This window comes from Nicotiana tabacum, chromosome 18 (assembly GCF_000715075.1).
Source record: "Nicotiana tabacum cultivar K326 chromosome 18, ASM71507v2, whole genome shotgun sequence".
Classification (NCBI taxonomy): Eukaryota; Viridiplantae; Streptophyta; class Magnoliopsida; order Solanales; family Solanaceae; genus Nicotiana; species Nicotiana tabacum.
The window spans coordinates 34,152,431-34,168,928 of record NC_134097.1 but is presented as its reverse complement, the minus strand read 5'-3'; the positions used below and the strand labels follow the sequence as shown (position 1 = coordinate 34,168,928).

Genomic DNA, 16,498 nt, shown 5'->3' with positions numbered 1-16,498 from the left:
AAGGTGGGGGAAAAACTTCTCATCTATCTGGCCGTATCTGAAGTCGCGGTAAGTGCTGTTTTAGTCCGTGAGGACCAAGGTAAACAATCTCATATTTATTATGTAAGTAAGTCCTTATTGGAAGCTGAGACACGATACCCACAACTAGAAAAATTAGCATTATCTTTGATCATGGAAAAAATTAAGACCTTATTTTCAGTGTCATCCCATTAATGTAGTTACTGCTTTTCCGCTTCAAAATATTTTGCATAAACACGAACTTTCAGGAAGATTAGCAAAATGGGCTATAGAACTAAGTGAACATGAAGTTGTTTATCAACCCAGGACCGCTATAAAGTCTCAAGTACTAGCTGATTTCGTGGCTGATTTTAGCCAGGGGATGCATTTAGAAGCAGAAAAAGAATTACTAGTTTTTAATGGTGCAAACCCGGGGACTTGGGTTTTATTCACTGACGGTTCATCTAATGTAAAAAGGGCAGGCCTAGGAATAGTCCTTGTACCACCTGTGGGTGAGACTATAAGACATGCTATAAAATGTCATTCTATAACTAACAATGAAGCAGAGTATGAGGCTGTAATTGCAGGTTTAGAATTGGCACGAGAACTCGGCATAACACAGATTATAATCAAGAGTGATTCTCAACTCGTGGTCAATCAAATGCTAGGGACTTATACAGCCAGAGAGACGCGAATGCAAGAGTACCTCGCAAAGGTACGGGAGTTAATAAAACAATTCCAAACTTGGAAAGTAGTGCAGATCCCAAGAGATGAGAATGTAGAGGCAGATGCTTTAGCAAATCTCGCATCTGCAGTAGACGTAGCAAATAATACAAATGCTTCAGTCATACATCTATTTCATTCCGTTCTCGAACCTGATAAAAACGAGTTTAATCATTTAACATGGGATTGGAGAAACGAAATTGTTGCTTTTTTACAGCACGGTACCGTGCCTAATGACAAAGGAAAGGCTCACGCGCTTCGCAAAAAAGCTGCTCGATATTGTTTATATCAAGGAAATCTTTATCGAAAGATGTTCGGTGGACCACTAGCAAGGTGTCTCGGACCCTCTCAAACAGAATATGTGATGAGAGAAGTACACGAAGGACATTGTGGGAATCACGCAGGGGGACGGTCACTGGTAAGAACATTAATTCGCACAGGATATTATTGGCCTAAGATGGAAGAAGAAGCAACCAGTTTCGTGTCCAAATGTGATAAATGTCAAAGATACGGCAATAATATGCACAAACCAGCTGAGTTACTACATCCTGTTATAGCCCCGTGGCCCTTTATGAAATGGGGAATGGATATCGTAGGTCCACTTCCACAAGCAAAAGGTCAGGTAAAGTTTCTACTTGTACTTACAAATTACTTCACTAAATAGGTAGAAGCAGGGGCCTTTAAACAGGTACGAGAGAAAGAAGTTAAAGACTTCATATGGCAAAATATAATATGTCGTTTTGGAGCACCAAAGGAGATCGTGTGTGACAATGGACCACAATTCATTGGAGCTCAAATCACAGAATTTCTTCAAAGTTGGCAGATTAAAAGGATAACATCTACGCCATACCATCCAGTAGGTAATGGACAAGCGGAATCCACAAACAAAGTCATTATCAACAACTTGAAGAAGAGGTTACAGGATTCAAAAGGTAATTGGCCTGAGGTGTTACCTGGAGTATTATGGGCTTATCGTACAACGACTAAAACAGGCATTGGAGAAACGCCATTTTCAATGGTTTATGGTGCGGAAGCCTTAATTCCAGTTGAAATAGGTGAGCCAAGCACACGGCACGATCACGCAACGGAGGAATCTAATGATGAAGAGATGCGGATCAACCTTGAATTACTTGAAGGAAGAAGAGAAGCTGCATTGATAAGGATGGCAACACAAAAGCAAGTAATTGAACGATATTACAATAGGAAAGCACGCCTCAGATTTTTCAAAATTGGGGACTTCGTGCTTAAAAAGGTGTTCCAATCTGCAAAGGCTACCAACTCAGGAAAGTTAAGTCCAATATGGGAAGGACCGTACAAAGTCTGTGACATTGCGGGAAAAGGAGCATACCAGTTGGAGACAATGGACGTTAAAATTTTACCCTCACATTGGAATGCCGTCCACTTAAAAAGATATTACTTTTGAGAAAGTACCTACGGTCAGGTATCACCATGTTAAAATTTCTCTCTTGGATTATTAATATTTTACTAACGATTTTAGATGCTAGGCAAAATACCCTAACTCGTGCCAAATGATGAGTCACAACCTGCAAGGCAAAATGGAGTATTCTTAAATTCCTAGCCCAGGGTTACAATTAATCTGATGGAAATACACACGAGTTAGGCAGTCTTCATCTAGAATCACACCTTCGAGTCCCGTATATCTTTCTGTTTCAGGAAAAAGGCCAAAGTAAAAGAAATAAATGCTCGAGGTTTCATATTTCACCGCTCAAACACTTGGGGGACTACAATATTGTACACATATACGTGTAGAAATGCAGATACGAATATCGAACAAAAGTCGTCCACAAAGAGACAAGTGTTGAGTAAAAGTTACGAAGTCTTCAGCATTCATGAGAATAACAGAGTCATCTCTCAAAACTCATAAACAAAGTCACCTCTTAAACCCTTCTTAATATATAAAGATAGGGTCATGACTATGTACTGAAACAGGTTATGAAGAAAAACCTTGTATATTCTATGTTATGTACAAATCTGTTACAAGAAAAATAGTTACGAGAAAGTTGTAGATGTATTGTAATACATGTAATAGTCAAACACTTGTTAAAGTTTATGAATAAAAACTTGCCAAAGTTGTTTCATAAAAAACGTGTGTATTCCTATTTCTTTCATCGTATTATAACACCATTATGAAGTTGAGACGTCTTCTTCATTAAGTGTCGATAAAATAAAATGGCCCTCTTTTATAAGCCTCATGTTGATAATCCATGAGAAGAATCATAAAGCATTTTATAAGGATAAAAATGCTAAGCTATTCCATAAGTCCTAGATAAATAGGCAAGAATAGAATATACAGAAGTACCGATAAAACTTCTTAATATAAAAAAAACTAAGTACAAACTTAGTCAACAAAATATTTGTTTTATACAAATGCCCCATTATGATAACTGGGGACTTCATCAAAAGATCCCTTACAGCAATTTCATTTTCAGCTAGTCACTGAAGGGTTTGGAACATCAGAAGTTTCACCCTCGGGAGCAGGAATTGCAACCCCAATTGCTGCAGTAGCCACTTCTTCATTTAAAAGTTCTTCCGTTCCAGGAGCTTCAAGTACAGGAGAAGGAGTATCAGTAGATTGTTGACTTTTCTCGATGGTATCTACGACTTTGGCCAGTTCAGACTGCAAGTCAAAGCCTTCCTGAGCAGCTTCCATTAAAGCATCACGGCGAGATTTTAGGAAAGCCCAACTCACTTCTATGTTTAAGTTCTCTTCCAGAAGCCCATATTCCTTTTCCCACATAGCAAGATCGTTTTTCAAGATTTGGTGCTCAGATAAATGGGAATCAAGGGAAGCTTCAAGAGAGGCATGAGAACTCTTCAAGGCATGAATTTCGTCAGAGGAGGTCTGTAAGTCAGCTTGAGCTTGAGTCAAGCTTTGCACTAACTCTCCTGCATACTCTTCTTTCTTAGCCAAAAGTGCCTTAAGCTCTCTAACTTCTTCACTAGCCTTTGATAATTGTTCTGACAAAGAGCATTCTAAAAGCTCTTTGTCTCTTTTAAATTGGCTTGAAGATGCCTTGGCAGTTGCTAGTTCAGAAGTCAAACCACGGTTTTGCTGCTCCAGGAGGTTTTTATTTTCTTGCAACTCCTCTATGGTCCCTTGAGCATTCTCAAACTTTTCAATTGGCTGCTTCAAGCTGGGCTCCTCTGGCTATTTCTTCGGCCTCGTGGACAGTTTTTTCAGACTCACGGGCTTTTCTTTCTAGAAGGGAAATTCTTCCCATTAATTCCGTACCAATGAGGTTAGCCTACAGAGACAACTCATAGAAATGAGGGATTGAAGATAAAAAAAAACTTGTTGGTAAGAAGAGGAAAAATACCTTCAAAGTAGAATGAACTATGTCATTCATTAAAGTCAAGCAGCTATGGCTCTCCATCTTCTTCTTCTCAATATCTCCAATTAGGGGCTCAAGCCAAACATCGGCTCTACCAGTCTTTCTCAAGAGGCTATGGTTGGCAGGAACTTCCAGAGTAACACTTCTCATAGTCATACTTCCACTGCTAGAACCCGTCTCTGTATGATGAACAAAGGGAAGAGGAGCAATGGAAGGAATGGAAGGAGAAGATGTAGAAACAGGAATGGAAGGAGAAGATGTAGAAACCAATGCAGGAACTGACATAGGAGCGGTAGAAACTGGCAAAAGAACGGAAGTCGTCAAAACTGGTAAAGAAATACTTACGGTTGGCAGAGGAATGGAGGAAATAGGAACGAATGAGGAAAGAGGAGCTTCATCAAAAATAGGGCCGAGCTCGCCACTCCCGAAACCACTATCAAAAAGATGCTGAATTGACTCATTATTATCTCTTGGTTCGGTATCCTCGTTAGAATGAATCAAAACAGGCTCGGTGGTGGAGGTTCGAGCAGGAGTGTCTTCAATTTCACCACCAATGATTATTCGCCTCCTGACCCTTGGCCTGGTAATTAGGGAGGTACCCTCCTCTTCTTCAGAACTTTCTTTTATAGATTTCCTTTTTGGCAGCAAGGCTCGAGCCTTATCCAAATCAAGAGCGGCATTCGCAGACATGCGAATGGCTATAGCTACTTCAGCCGTCATTCCTCTAACGCCAAATCCTGATTAAAGGATGGATATACATGATCAAAATTGAGGAAGGATATACATGATCAAAATTGAGGAAAAAATGCTTAACATGTAAAAAAAAACATATAAAAAGGGGCATACCATGTGTTTTCACCTTCCAGCCATGTAAGGAAGAAATCAATTTCCAAGTTCTTTGCTCCCTAGAAGCAATCTTCAAAAGTGAGTCTACCCAACCACGGAAGTTGGGAATAGGTTCCACATCTTCCATGGTTGCTACAAAAAACCAAGAAGAGACGAGGTTAAAAACAAATTTCTTTTGAAATTCTCAAAAGTAGGTACGATAAATAAAAGGAAACCTACGTTCAAAATTCCACTTCTAAGGGAAGGGAGTATTAGTTTCACCAATCAAGTCCACCGTACGAACAGCAATGTAACGGATATACCATCTACGATCTTTGTCATCTTCAGGATTTACCAGAACTTTTTTGCTCCTTGCAGTTAAGGTAAAAACCCCATGGCGTATTAAGTTAGGGTGGGATAAATGAATGAGGTGAGAGAAGGTGAAATTGACATTGGCTTTGGAGGATAAGTATCTCAAACAAGCCAATGTTCTCCTCACTAGTGGACCGATTTGGGCCAAACAAATTGTAAAGAAACGGCAAAAATCAAGAATAACTGGGTCAATCGGAGGATTAAAACCTAAAGTGAAAGGGTAAGTATAAACAAAAGAATACCCACTTCTAAAGGAGGAAATTCTCTGATTTGGGGAAGGAATTGACATTTGAAGACTATCCTTCCAGTTACAATATTTTCTTATGGTGGGGATTGTAAGCTCGGTTACTATTGTAGGGTAAGTATCGGCTTTTTCCAAATTTGCAATTTGCTTTTGAAGAGACATTTTGTCACTTTCAAAAGACAATCGCTGGGAACTATCTCATCAACTGAGGGTTCTTGAGAAGAATCAAGAATTTCTCTACTTCTAGAAGAGGGGGCCTTTGGGAAAGAACTCCTTGAAGAAGAACCAGAGGAGCCGCCTCGAGTAGATTCTAACCCTGTTCAAAGCCTACCTCCTCCGCCTCTTCTGTGTCTAACAGGGGCATTGGGGAATTGGTCTAGAATTGGAACTTTTTTACGGTTAGGGTTTGAAGAAGACATTGTTAAGAAGGATAGTCGAAAGAAAGTAGAAATAAAGAAGAAAGTGTTTGCTGAAGATTTGTGAAGAAGGCAAAGGAAGAAAAAGTTATGTATATAATGGGAACCGTCAAACTTAGAAGTGTAATGATGGAAAGCCTATAATAAAGGCAACTATCACTTCGTGAATAGTGAGAATGAAGAAGTCTTGAAAAAGGGTGTAAATAGCAGAATCAATCAGAAAATGACACATGGGCGGAACATTAAATGGAAAAGACTACTGAGGCGTTAATAATGTCATAAGCATTAATTGTGGCGAAAATTCTTTTTTTATGAAGATCCACTTCCCAATTATTTAATTGATAAATAAATGGAAAGTGGGGGGACTATCTGTATTGGGAAAAAACTGAGTTTATATTAAAGATGACGTGGCATGACCGTGGTTTGGTTAAATGGTTAAAGCGCAACAATTGACTAAGAGGCACGGATGGAGACAGCCACGAGAAGAGGAATTTAAATAGGCACGAGACGAAGTGCAGATACGAGTCTCGTACCAATTCAAGTCATTTACAGCCAACGGATTAGAAGGCATTAAAGACAAAGATCTGATGACAGAAAGGAGTCCAAATTCATTATTAAATACCTGATACGTTAGAAAATTGGTATTTAATAGGAATGATTGTATAACGGCTTATTTAATATCATTTATTACTCATAATTATACCATTAAAGCTGAGGCTTCATTCCTTTACCTAGAATTACCTATAAAAGGAAGAAGTATCATCATTTGTAAGGACACGGAATACTATTGGGAACTCATTGAAATACAAAATTATTTACTATTTTACCATCATTCTCAAAAGTATTTTATTTTCGTCTCCTGATTATCAGTAACCCGAATTTATTTTTATCTTTGACCAAAGACCCAAATTTTTGGTTAAACACGAGTGACTATCGGAAACAGTCTCTCTATCCTCCCAAAAATAACACTACTCTCTCTAAACCCTACTTGTAAGATTTTACTGGGTCTGTTGTTATGTTATTTTTTTTATAGCTAAGAGACACAGTACTTGCATTTTTATACGTATTATTTGTTCATTTATATTACAAGAAAAACAAGGTCAAAATTAACCAAGCTCAATAAATTGCAAAGAGTTTAAACTCTATGTATTGATAAATATTTATATATATAATTAAGTCATTTATTAAATAATTACAATTAATTTTTTTGATAATCTTTAAATATATTGGTAATTTGATAAAAATAATAACTAACTAGTCATTACCAGTTAAAATACAATTAAATCCAACTGCAAATGCATGGCAAGGGTGATAATATGTAGGGCGTCCAAATTTTGATCCAAAATTTTATATCTTTTTGTGCCAAAATTATTATATTAAGAGTGGGAAAGAAAAAGGATATCAGATATTTCCAAACACATGCACGTAATATTTCACATTAACACATCAAGTAAACAAAGACATTACGATTGACCATATAGATTATGGCCATAGCTGCAATAACCATGTAATAGCAGCACTTATTTATCTATATGTTACACAGATAGTGCCATTTATATATGAAATGGCAATAGATTCAGATCCATTTATTTTTAGCAATGGTAATAGCAATAGCAATCTCCATGGTAGCAATTGCCATAATCTGCATCTTCGTTGTTCTTGCACCAATGGTTACACTTCCTGGGAAAGCACTTTCCATTCCAGCTTTTGCTAGGCTTCCCACAGTGTTTTGCTTCTGTTATTTGCACCTCTGCACATATATAGAACCATAGTAAAGATACTTAGAATTCCTCTAGGTTATTGCACATATATGTTATATTTTAAGTGCTGAAAAATATTATTAAGTGCTGAAACTGATTGATAAGAAAACAGTTATATGTTTGGATAGAAGTCCTGAAATTGATAATAAGCACTTGATTTGTTGTGTTAAAATAATGCTGATCATAATTTGTTCTTTTGTTAAAATACTCTTGTGTAATTTTTATAAGAAATTATAAATTTAATAGTATCTTTGTAAAGAAAAGGAGGAACGATAAATACGGAATGCAAATGAAGTTAGGAGTTTCCTTTTGTGAAAGGTATTAATTAAGAATTAGTGAGAATACAATAAAAAAAAATTGTCAAACTAAAAGTGCTTATAAGCTGCAAACCATAAGTTGAATTGATTTTGACTTATACTCCCGCCGGTCCAAAATAAGTGATTTTTTAGCTGTTTTCACACAGATTAAGTAATCCACCTTTTAACATTAATTAGCAATGAAATTGACCGTATTAACCTTTACTATCTCTTCACATAAATACTTCTAACACATACTCCAACACTATTTACTCCAAGGGCAATGTAAGAAAAAAATAATTAATTCATTCTTAAAATCTGGAAAAATTACTTATTTTGGACTACAAAAAAAAGTCAAAAAATCAATTATTTTGGACCGTAGGGAATAATTTTTTACCAAATCCCAAGATAAGTCAAAAAGTACTTTTGATGAGCTTATAAACTTAGTCAAACGCTCTCTTAGGCTACAAAATGAAGCATGCTATTTGGTTGATTTCTTTAAGGATTTTTGCCACAAAAGTCATTTCAAAATTACGCCAAGGATACAGATGATCAAATCCAAGCTTATAGATCATGAGACCATTCAAAAATCCCACTCTCTCTCTCATAGATAAATGTCGAATTTACCATACTATATCCTATGGAACAAGTCTAGTGGCGTATGCCTTATGTAGTATTTTGTGCAAGCAGTCCAGACCTGAAGGCACAATTCAGCTTGTAAGTAAATTTGGGTTTGTGATCAGATCAAGATTTCAATTTTATGGGTTCTAAATTTTAGAATAATAACTTTAACTATTAATGACCGAGTCTAAAATGAATATTTGTACATATTTAATGAATTTTAAACACCAAATATACTATTTGAGAAAAAATTACTCGGCTTGTGCCTCCACTCTGTCTGTGATTGTGGTGGTTTTAACAAGTTACTTCATGTACCAAATTGATATTTACTGTGTATTTTCAAGCGGCATATCGGCCTATTGTATATATCTATACATATTTTTTAGACAAGAGGGTTGCTCTGATGGTAAGCAACTCCCACTTCCAACCGAGAGGTTGTGAGTTCAAGTCTCCCCAAGAGCAAGATGGGAAGTTCTTGGAGGGAAGGATACCAGGGGTCTATTTGGAAACAGTCTCTCTACCCTAGGGTAGGGGTAAGGTCTGCGTACACACTATCCTCCCCAGACCCCACTAAGTGGGATTGTTGTTGTTGTTGTTGTTGTTGTTGTTGTTGTTGTATATACACATAAAAAAAAATCACAAAGCGATGTCAGATGCTACTCGTTATAACTAAAGGGTGTCTCTTCCACTGGGAACAACCCTCAATAACTAGAAAACACAAACGTAAACTATAAAAGAGAAATAAATACTTGAGAATTACTCACCAGAAGCAAACATGAGAAGAAAGCAAAAGAGGACAACACAGATACTTATTTTGCTAACTTTAGGTTGAGCCATTTCTTAAATCTTTTTGAGATGCTGTGTGAAATCAAGTTTATCAGAGGGTCTACTTATAGTGCCCCAAAAACAATTTTTTAACATACACATGTGCTTAATTAACCTTAAATACACAAAATAAAGAAAATGTCAAGTTAACGTTTTGAACTGATCAAAAGTTTTCCTTCTTGAACCACCACGAAAGTAACAAGAACTTACTACTGAATAAAGAAGGTAATAAAAAAAAAATTGGTAGAGAAAGACTTACTGGAAACCTGATGATAGTCTTTTATTATTATTTTTCTATGGTTTGTTGCTTTTTCCCCTTCTCTCTCTCTTTGAAATATGAGCAGTAAATTGAATTATTTAGGGTTTGTCACCCTACACGTAACTGTAGCTCATTATTTGTGGAAAATACTAATGGATTCAACTAATATTATCGATTGTGTAAAGAATATTTATATAAACGTTGCATTTTATCATGTTGTAGCATATAATTTGCTTTTTTCAAGTTATTAATTCTATTTTATGGACTATTATATATAGTTATCTTTTAGGTGACCTGATTGTATAACTACAATAACACTATTATATTAGTGTGTAGAAGTTGAACGCCATACTAATTCAGCTTGTACATCACCTTCTTAATAAGTAAAAGTAATTAAAGCAAACTTCAAGCTTATATACTTGTATGACTTAAAACTAATTGTCGACACAAGTGGTTGAGAAAATTGTAGAGTAGAACAAGTCCGAAGTGGAATTGGTAGAGACAGAAAGTTGTACTGTAAAAAAGGAATTAAAGATCAAGTTGCTTAAAGTTTGAAATTTTCCAAACTATAGTAATGTATTTGTTGGATTATAATGAAACTAAGATACATTTGCATGTTAAATTAATTGATATCTACTCTCTAAGGAACCACGTAGCAATCAATAGGAGTGAGAATCAGTCGATCAGTTCAGTTCAATTTTTCCTTTAATTTTTATACAATTCCATTTTTCTTAATTTTGACTCGATTAAATCAGTCGATCATGTCTGCTTGAGACTTATTTGGACCTTTGTGAGTTGGGGTTTTTGGTTTAACCATTTTGCTTACTTGTTTGAAATAGAGATTTTTACATTTCTATACACTATATGAAACTATATTACCTTCCCTACTCAAGTTGGTTATAATTATATTTTATATACCCAATTACCATTCATGTACATTTTAAGAGAATTAATGATAATAAGTAGTGTCCTAAAATCACTCTAACGTATTTCCACTCCCCCACGTTTCTCTCTCCACATTCACCCCCCCTACGTATCTTGCACTAACCCACGATTTTCTCTTCACAACATTCAAAATCCTTCCATTAACGCCTATTTCCTCTCTTCTTCCATAAGTATTCTAAATTTTTACCCTCTTCTTCAAAATATCACCTCCATTAATGTCTGTATTTAGCTTGATTTTCAACGAAGAAGAAAATAGCATCAAAGAATAGCCCTAAAAAAGGCAAAGGAGCCGATATTCTTACATTTGATTTGGATGTTTGTTTAGAGAATTCACCCAAAACAAATTATTTATTTGAATTGAGTGTTGTTGCAAAGAATTAAGAATTATTTGTACGTCTCTCTCTATCTTTCAATCCCTATTTTCAGTAATGTAAAGCAAAGAAAAAACGAGCAGCAATTCCACCATTGACAGCTATTAAAAAGCTTTGAAGCTTTGAATTCGAATTTGGGTTTTGAAAAATCATTATTTGTTTGGATTGGGTGTTGTTGCAAACAATTGGGAATATGTTTTGGAGTTTATATCTCAATTTTGAGGGTGTTTCAGTGAAGATTAGACTTGATTTTGGCTGAATTTCAGATTGAAACTCGACATTATAGTAAAATTGTAGAAAAATTATATTTTGTTGTTTATATATATTTTTTTATTTAACTATTGTATGAAAGTTGAACAATATTATATAAAAAATATATTTAAGTTGTATGATATTGTAGTTGTATATAACTGAGTAGAAATAATGTATGAAAATTGTAGATAAATTGTATAATATATAATTAGTTGTATTATATTTGTTTTTACTATGTATAACTCAGATACAAAAGACATATTATATAAAATTTGTATTTAAGTTATATGTTATTGTAGTTGTATTTAACTGGGTGAAAATAATATGTGAAAGTTGTAGATAAGTTGTCGACAAGTATTATTCGTTACATTTGCTAAAGAAGAATTTCGTGATGCTTAATTGTGTGAAAATTAGAGCTAAATACCAAGAGTTGTTGTTAGGTCAAATATCACCAGTTTCTCAAATTATACATGGGGAGGCAACTAGATTTTATCATCGTATAACTATTTTCAACTTTCATACAATATTCAAATAAAAAAATATATATAACTACAACAGAATACAATTTATCTACAACTTTACTACAATTTCGTAAGTACATTGTATGTCATGTCGTCTTCTTCTTCTTCTTCTTCTTCTTCTTCTTCTTCTTCTTCTTCTTCTTCTTCTTCTTCTTCTTCGAGTTTCAATCTGAAATTCAGCCAAAACCAAGTCTAATCTTCACCAAACACCCTCAAAATTAAGATATAAACTCCAAATAATATTCTCAATTGTTTGCAACAACACCCAATCCAAACAAAGAATGGTTTTTGAAAACTCAAATTTGAATTCAATAGGGGCTGCATACGTATTTGACAAAATTGTTAATAGCTGTATTTTTATGACTTTCTCTGTGTCCTCCACGTACTTGAAGCGAATCAAATTGTTTTTTGCATGTTTTGCACTCAAAGATTTTACATCCCAATGATTGTTTCCTTTTCATTATATCTACACAATTCGTCATTGCTAGTTTCTCTACTGATAGAACTGATTCTTCTTCTCTGGTTATCTTTAATGCCATGGCTTTTGAAACTTTTTGAAACTTAATTAGTCATGGTGAGAGAAAGTGATGAAGAAAGAAAGAAAAATTAATGTGAGAGGTGGCAGTGAGGAGAGAGGAGAGGGGAGAAAAAAGGAAAATGATGTAACTAAATCCCCTAATTTAAGGTACTAATAATGAATTGTATATAATTGTAAGTAATCCTTATTTAGGGTGGGTAATATACAAAACTAGGAAAATTATGATAAATAAGTTTCAAATATTATATAGTTAGGAAAAAATCCCTTTGAAATAACACACATAAAAGCTAATTGAATGTCACACAAAGAAAGCCCAAAGAAAGATTAGAACCATTTGATATATGTCTCATGTTCGATATACTAATTCATGACATTTATAAGATATATATAGAGAGATAGATAGATATTTTTTTGAGGTATATCTAGTTTAAGAGATACAAAGTTGTTAGTAATTTTTTATAATCGATTTTCTCTAATAATTCCTTTTCACTTGAAAATATAGCAACTCATTTAATCTTTCTTGAGATATTATTGATCTTAGGTTAGACTTTATAGAGTGTTTATCTCGAAAATACGAGTAACAATTAAATTTGATTTGTGGTTTTAAAGATATGTGATTTAGTTCAATACCAAGTAACAATCAAGAAATATGAAGTAGAAACGAAAGAAATAAGTGAATTAAAATAATGTAACTCAGCAGCGGTGACCTCGGGCTTAGTGACCTCGAGGTGGGTTTAGAACAATAAGAACAATTAAGCAAGAAAAGTAAAGTAAGATCAGTAGAGCTAAAGGACAATTCTGATGAACAGTAAGAGAGAAAAATAGGATAGTATATTCTTCCCAATGATGAGATGATGTTACAAATGATTGGGGTCACTTTTATATAATAGAAGAACCCTAAATAAGGTATATTTCTATTTATAGTAAGGAATATTCTTGATACAGTTGTCTAACCGCCTAATACGGAATCGTACAATCCTATTTTGGGATTTGCGCCATGATCTTGGGGACGTGGCAGGAATCTAGCTCATTCTGTTACAAATCTACAATGGTACTATTTCGGGGTCGAGCATACTCGACTTCGATATTCCTCGTACTCCTATCTCCAGGCATTGCATTCTGTCTCTGAACTCGAGTCTAGTCCATTGGGCTCGAACTCGACCTCGCCCTCGAGCCTATAAATCGGGTAGCCCCGATTTCTACCGTATATAGATAGTCCCTGCGTTTCTTAGAGTATAACGACAAGAAACGAATTGAATCCTTGATTTTTACCCCGATTTGCCATGACATCATCATCGTGACGCAAGCAACTGAGGAAACGAAATCGTGGAAACTGGATTTTCCCGAGGAAAACTTCGAGAACCTTTAGCTAGTCCGTCGGCGGGGAAGATTCTGAGGGAGAAGACACTTCTGCCAATAAGGACCGTGCTGCTTAGGTTTCGTGCTCTTAGTAACTTTTTTCTTTTGAGGTTGATCGGTCCTTGCGAGGAAATCTCGATTGTGACCTATAACTTCTTGTAAAGAGGTTTATATAAATCCCCATTTTCCTTCCATGGCTTCCGAATCTGTTACCCTTTTGCGCGGGTCAAAGCGCCTTAGCATAAAACTCCCTTTGAATGTCCAAAGTTTGAGATGGTAATGACCGACAATAAGTTCTTCCCTCGAACGTTTCTGATCAATGGTCTCCGAGTGACCTTTCAAACTTGAACTTAAGTAGCTCTTAGGCTCAACAGTCGATGAGGTAAGGTAGCCCTTGGGCTTGATAGTTGAGCGAGTGCACGCTCAAACTTGAAATGAAAATAGCCCTTAGGCTTTATGGCCAGTGAGAATTTGCTCGAACTCGAAGTTAAGTTAGCCCATAGGCTTTATGGATAGTCTCCGAGTGAGGGTTCTCTCGAACTCAAAGTAAAGTTAGCCCATAGGCTTTATGGATAGTCCCCAAGTGAGGGTTTGCTCGAACTCGGGTTAGGATAGCCTTTGGGATTTTATGATCGAGTGAGGACTTGCTCGAACTCGAAATAGAGTTAGCCCTTAGGCTTCATAGATAGTCCCCGGGTGAGAATTTTTTCAAACTCGGGTAGCCCTTGGGCTTATTAGTCAAGTGAGTACTTGCTCGAACTCGAGATAGCCCTTAGGCTTTATAGTCGAGTGAGGATTTGCTCGAACTCGAAGTAAAGTTAGCCCTTAGGCTTTTTTACACTGGCCCTTAGGCTCTTTTATATTGGCTCTTAGGCTCTTTTATATAGCCCCTTAGGCTCTTTTATATTGGGCCAATTCGGCCTCTAAAGTGGCTAAAAATTTTCCCTCTTTTTGGCTAAAAGACTTAGTAAAAATTTCTTTATGCCTTAGCATGTGTTTTTTGTACCCATTGGGTTTTTCGAGGGTTCAGCCGATCAAAACCCGTTTGTGTTAATGCCTCTTGAGGCTTTTTCGAAGGATGGTGTTATCGAAGCCTTTAAATTATTCGAGGGCTAAATTTATCGAAGCCCTTTTTGCTTTGTCGAGGGTAGCCGAGTTTAATCGGTTTTTCAAAGTATTTGAAGGCCTTTAATTTATGGCAGAAGTCGGACATCTCTGAGCCGTATTATTTCGGCCGTAGCCTTTTATATGACCCTACTTTAATATGGTTGTAGCCTTTGACATGATCGTAGTCTTTAATATGGTCATAGCCTTTGATATGACCGTAGTCTTTAATATGGCCATAGCCTTTGACATGACCGTAGTCTTTAATATGGCCCTAGCCTTCGAGTATGTCTTTTGGACTTGTTTCCCAATAACCTTTCAAACTTGTCCGAAAGGTCAGTCCCCGGGTATGATGGACTTGGCCTTTGCGTCGAGGGATGCCTCTTTGAGGTCTTATAAATTCGAGTTCAGATACTCGAACATATTGACTGTCAATGACAATCCCCGAGTATTCGAGGTGTATTTGCATCTTGGCCCTTGAGTCGTTTCTCATGGAACCACAAGTATGATGTTCGTATAGTAGCAAGTTTCTTTGATAAACCAAGTGTTCTAATATAGAAAGAATGCTTCTTTGGATAATTGATACATGCATACATGTTTTCCCATCGGGGCTCGACTATTCTATACGGACACGGTTCATCTGACTGTTTGGCTAATTACAAAGTTTTCCCAACGAGACCCGATGTCTTGAAGTGATTTCCTTGTAACAAAGTAGACGTTCAAGGGAAATGGCCTTCAGTACTCTAGGCTTATTGTAGGGAACCTCAGATACCGTTGAATTGCTCTAAGTTAACACGACAACGGTTTCCTCGTTAAAAACCTCGCCGGAAAAGCCCCTTTTGGGATAAAAACTGGTCTGAGGGAAAAAGAGTGCAACGCGCGCTTTATGGTTCAAAGCTTCATGCCGATCCTTGTCGAGAACCTGTAAGTGTTAGTCAAAAAAATAAAAAGGATTGGACTGGGGTCGTACCTTTATTCGGATGTTGGATATTTAACGTGATATTCCTCGGCATCAAGCCCCCGTGAATTTTGACCTCGATCATTTCTCCTCTCATTATGTGCAAAGCTTTGTCCAGACCCGCTCCTTCTACCATCTGCGTTATACGGTTGATATCGATATCTATTCGACCTTGACGCTCAATCGACGTCTCCTTTGATCCTACCCATTGGCCTGCTGGGATAGACAGACCCCGAAGGAGTCCTCAGTTGATCATCCTCGACTCTAATCTTTGATTGGCACCGATTATGTACGTCGGCCCAAGTGTCAGTCGGGTACTCGAGTAAACTTTGCTTCAACTGATATAAAGTTATAGAACTACGAGTGTTGAGACCTTGAGTGAAAGCTTGAACAACCAAGTCATCGGTGACCGGAGGCAAATCCATTCTCTCTGCTTGGAGCTGAGATACAAATTTTCTGAGCATCTCATTATCTTTCTACCTTACCTTGAAAAGGTCCAACTTCCTCGTTGCAATTTTAATGGCTCCAGCGTATGCTTTTACAAAAGAATCTGCAAGCATAGCAAACGAATAAATAGAATTAGGGGGCAAATTGTAATACCATATCAAGACACCCTTGGATAGAGTCTCCCCGAACTTCTTCAGCAGTACAGATTCAATTTCGTCATCTTCCAAGTCGTTTCCTTTGATGGAGCGTGTATACGAGGTGACGTGTTCATTCAGATCGGTCGTCCTGTTATACTTGGGAATCTCAGGCATA

The 16,498-nt window shown here is 36.5% G+C and overlaps 1 long non-coding RNA gene across 1 annotated transcript; it reads right to left on the bottom strand.

Annotated features, from left to right (window-relative positions):
• Positions 1-7,338: 7,338 nt before the first annotated feature.
• LOC107790571 (uncharacterized) lies at positions 7,339-9,508 on the bottom strand. Its single transcript, XR_012701993.1, has 2 exons — positions 9,372-9,508; positions 7,339-7,680 (listed from the first exon to the last, which is right to left on the bottom strand). It is a non-coding gene; the product is annotated as an uncharacterized LOC107790571 (long non-coding RNA).
• Positions 9,509-16,498: the final 6,990 nt, after the last annotated feature.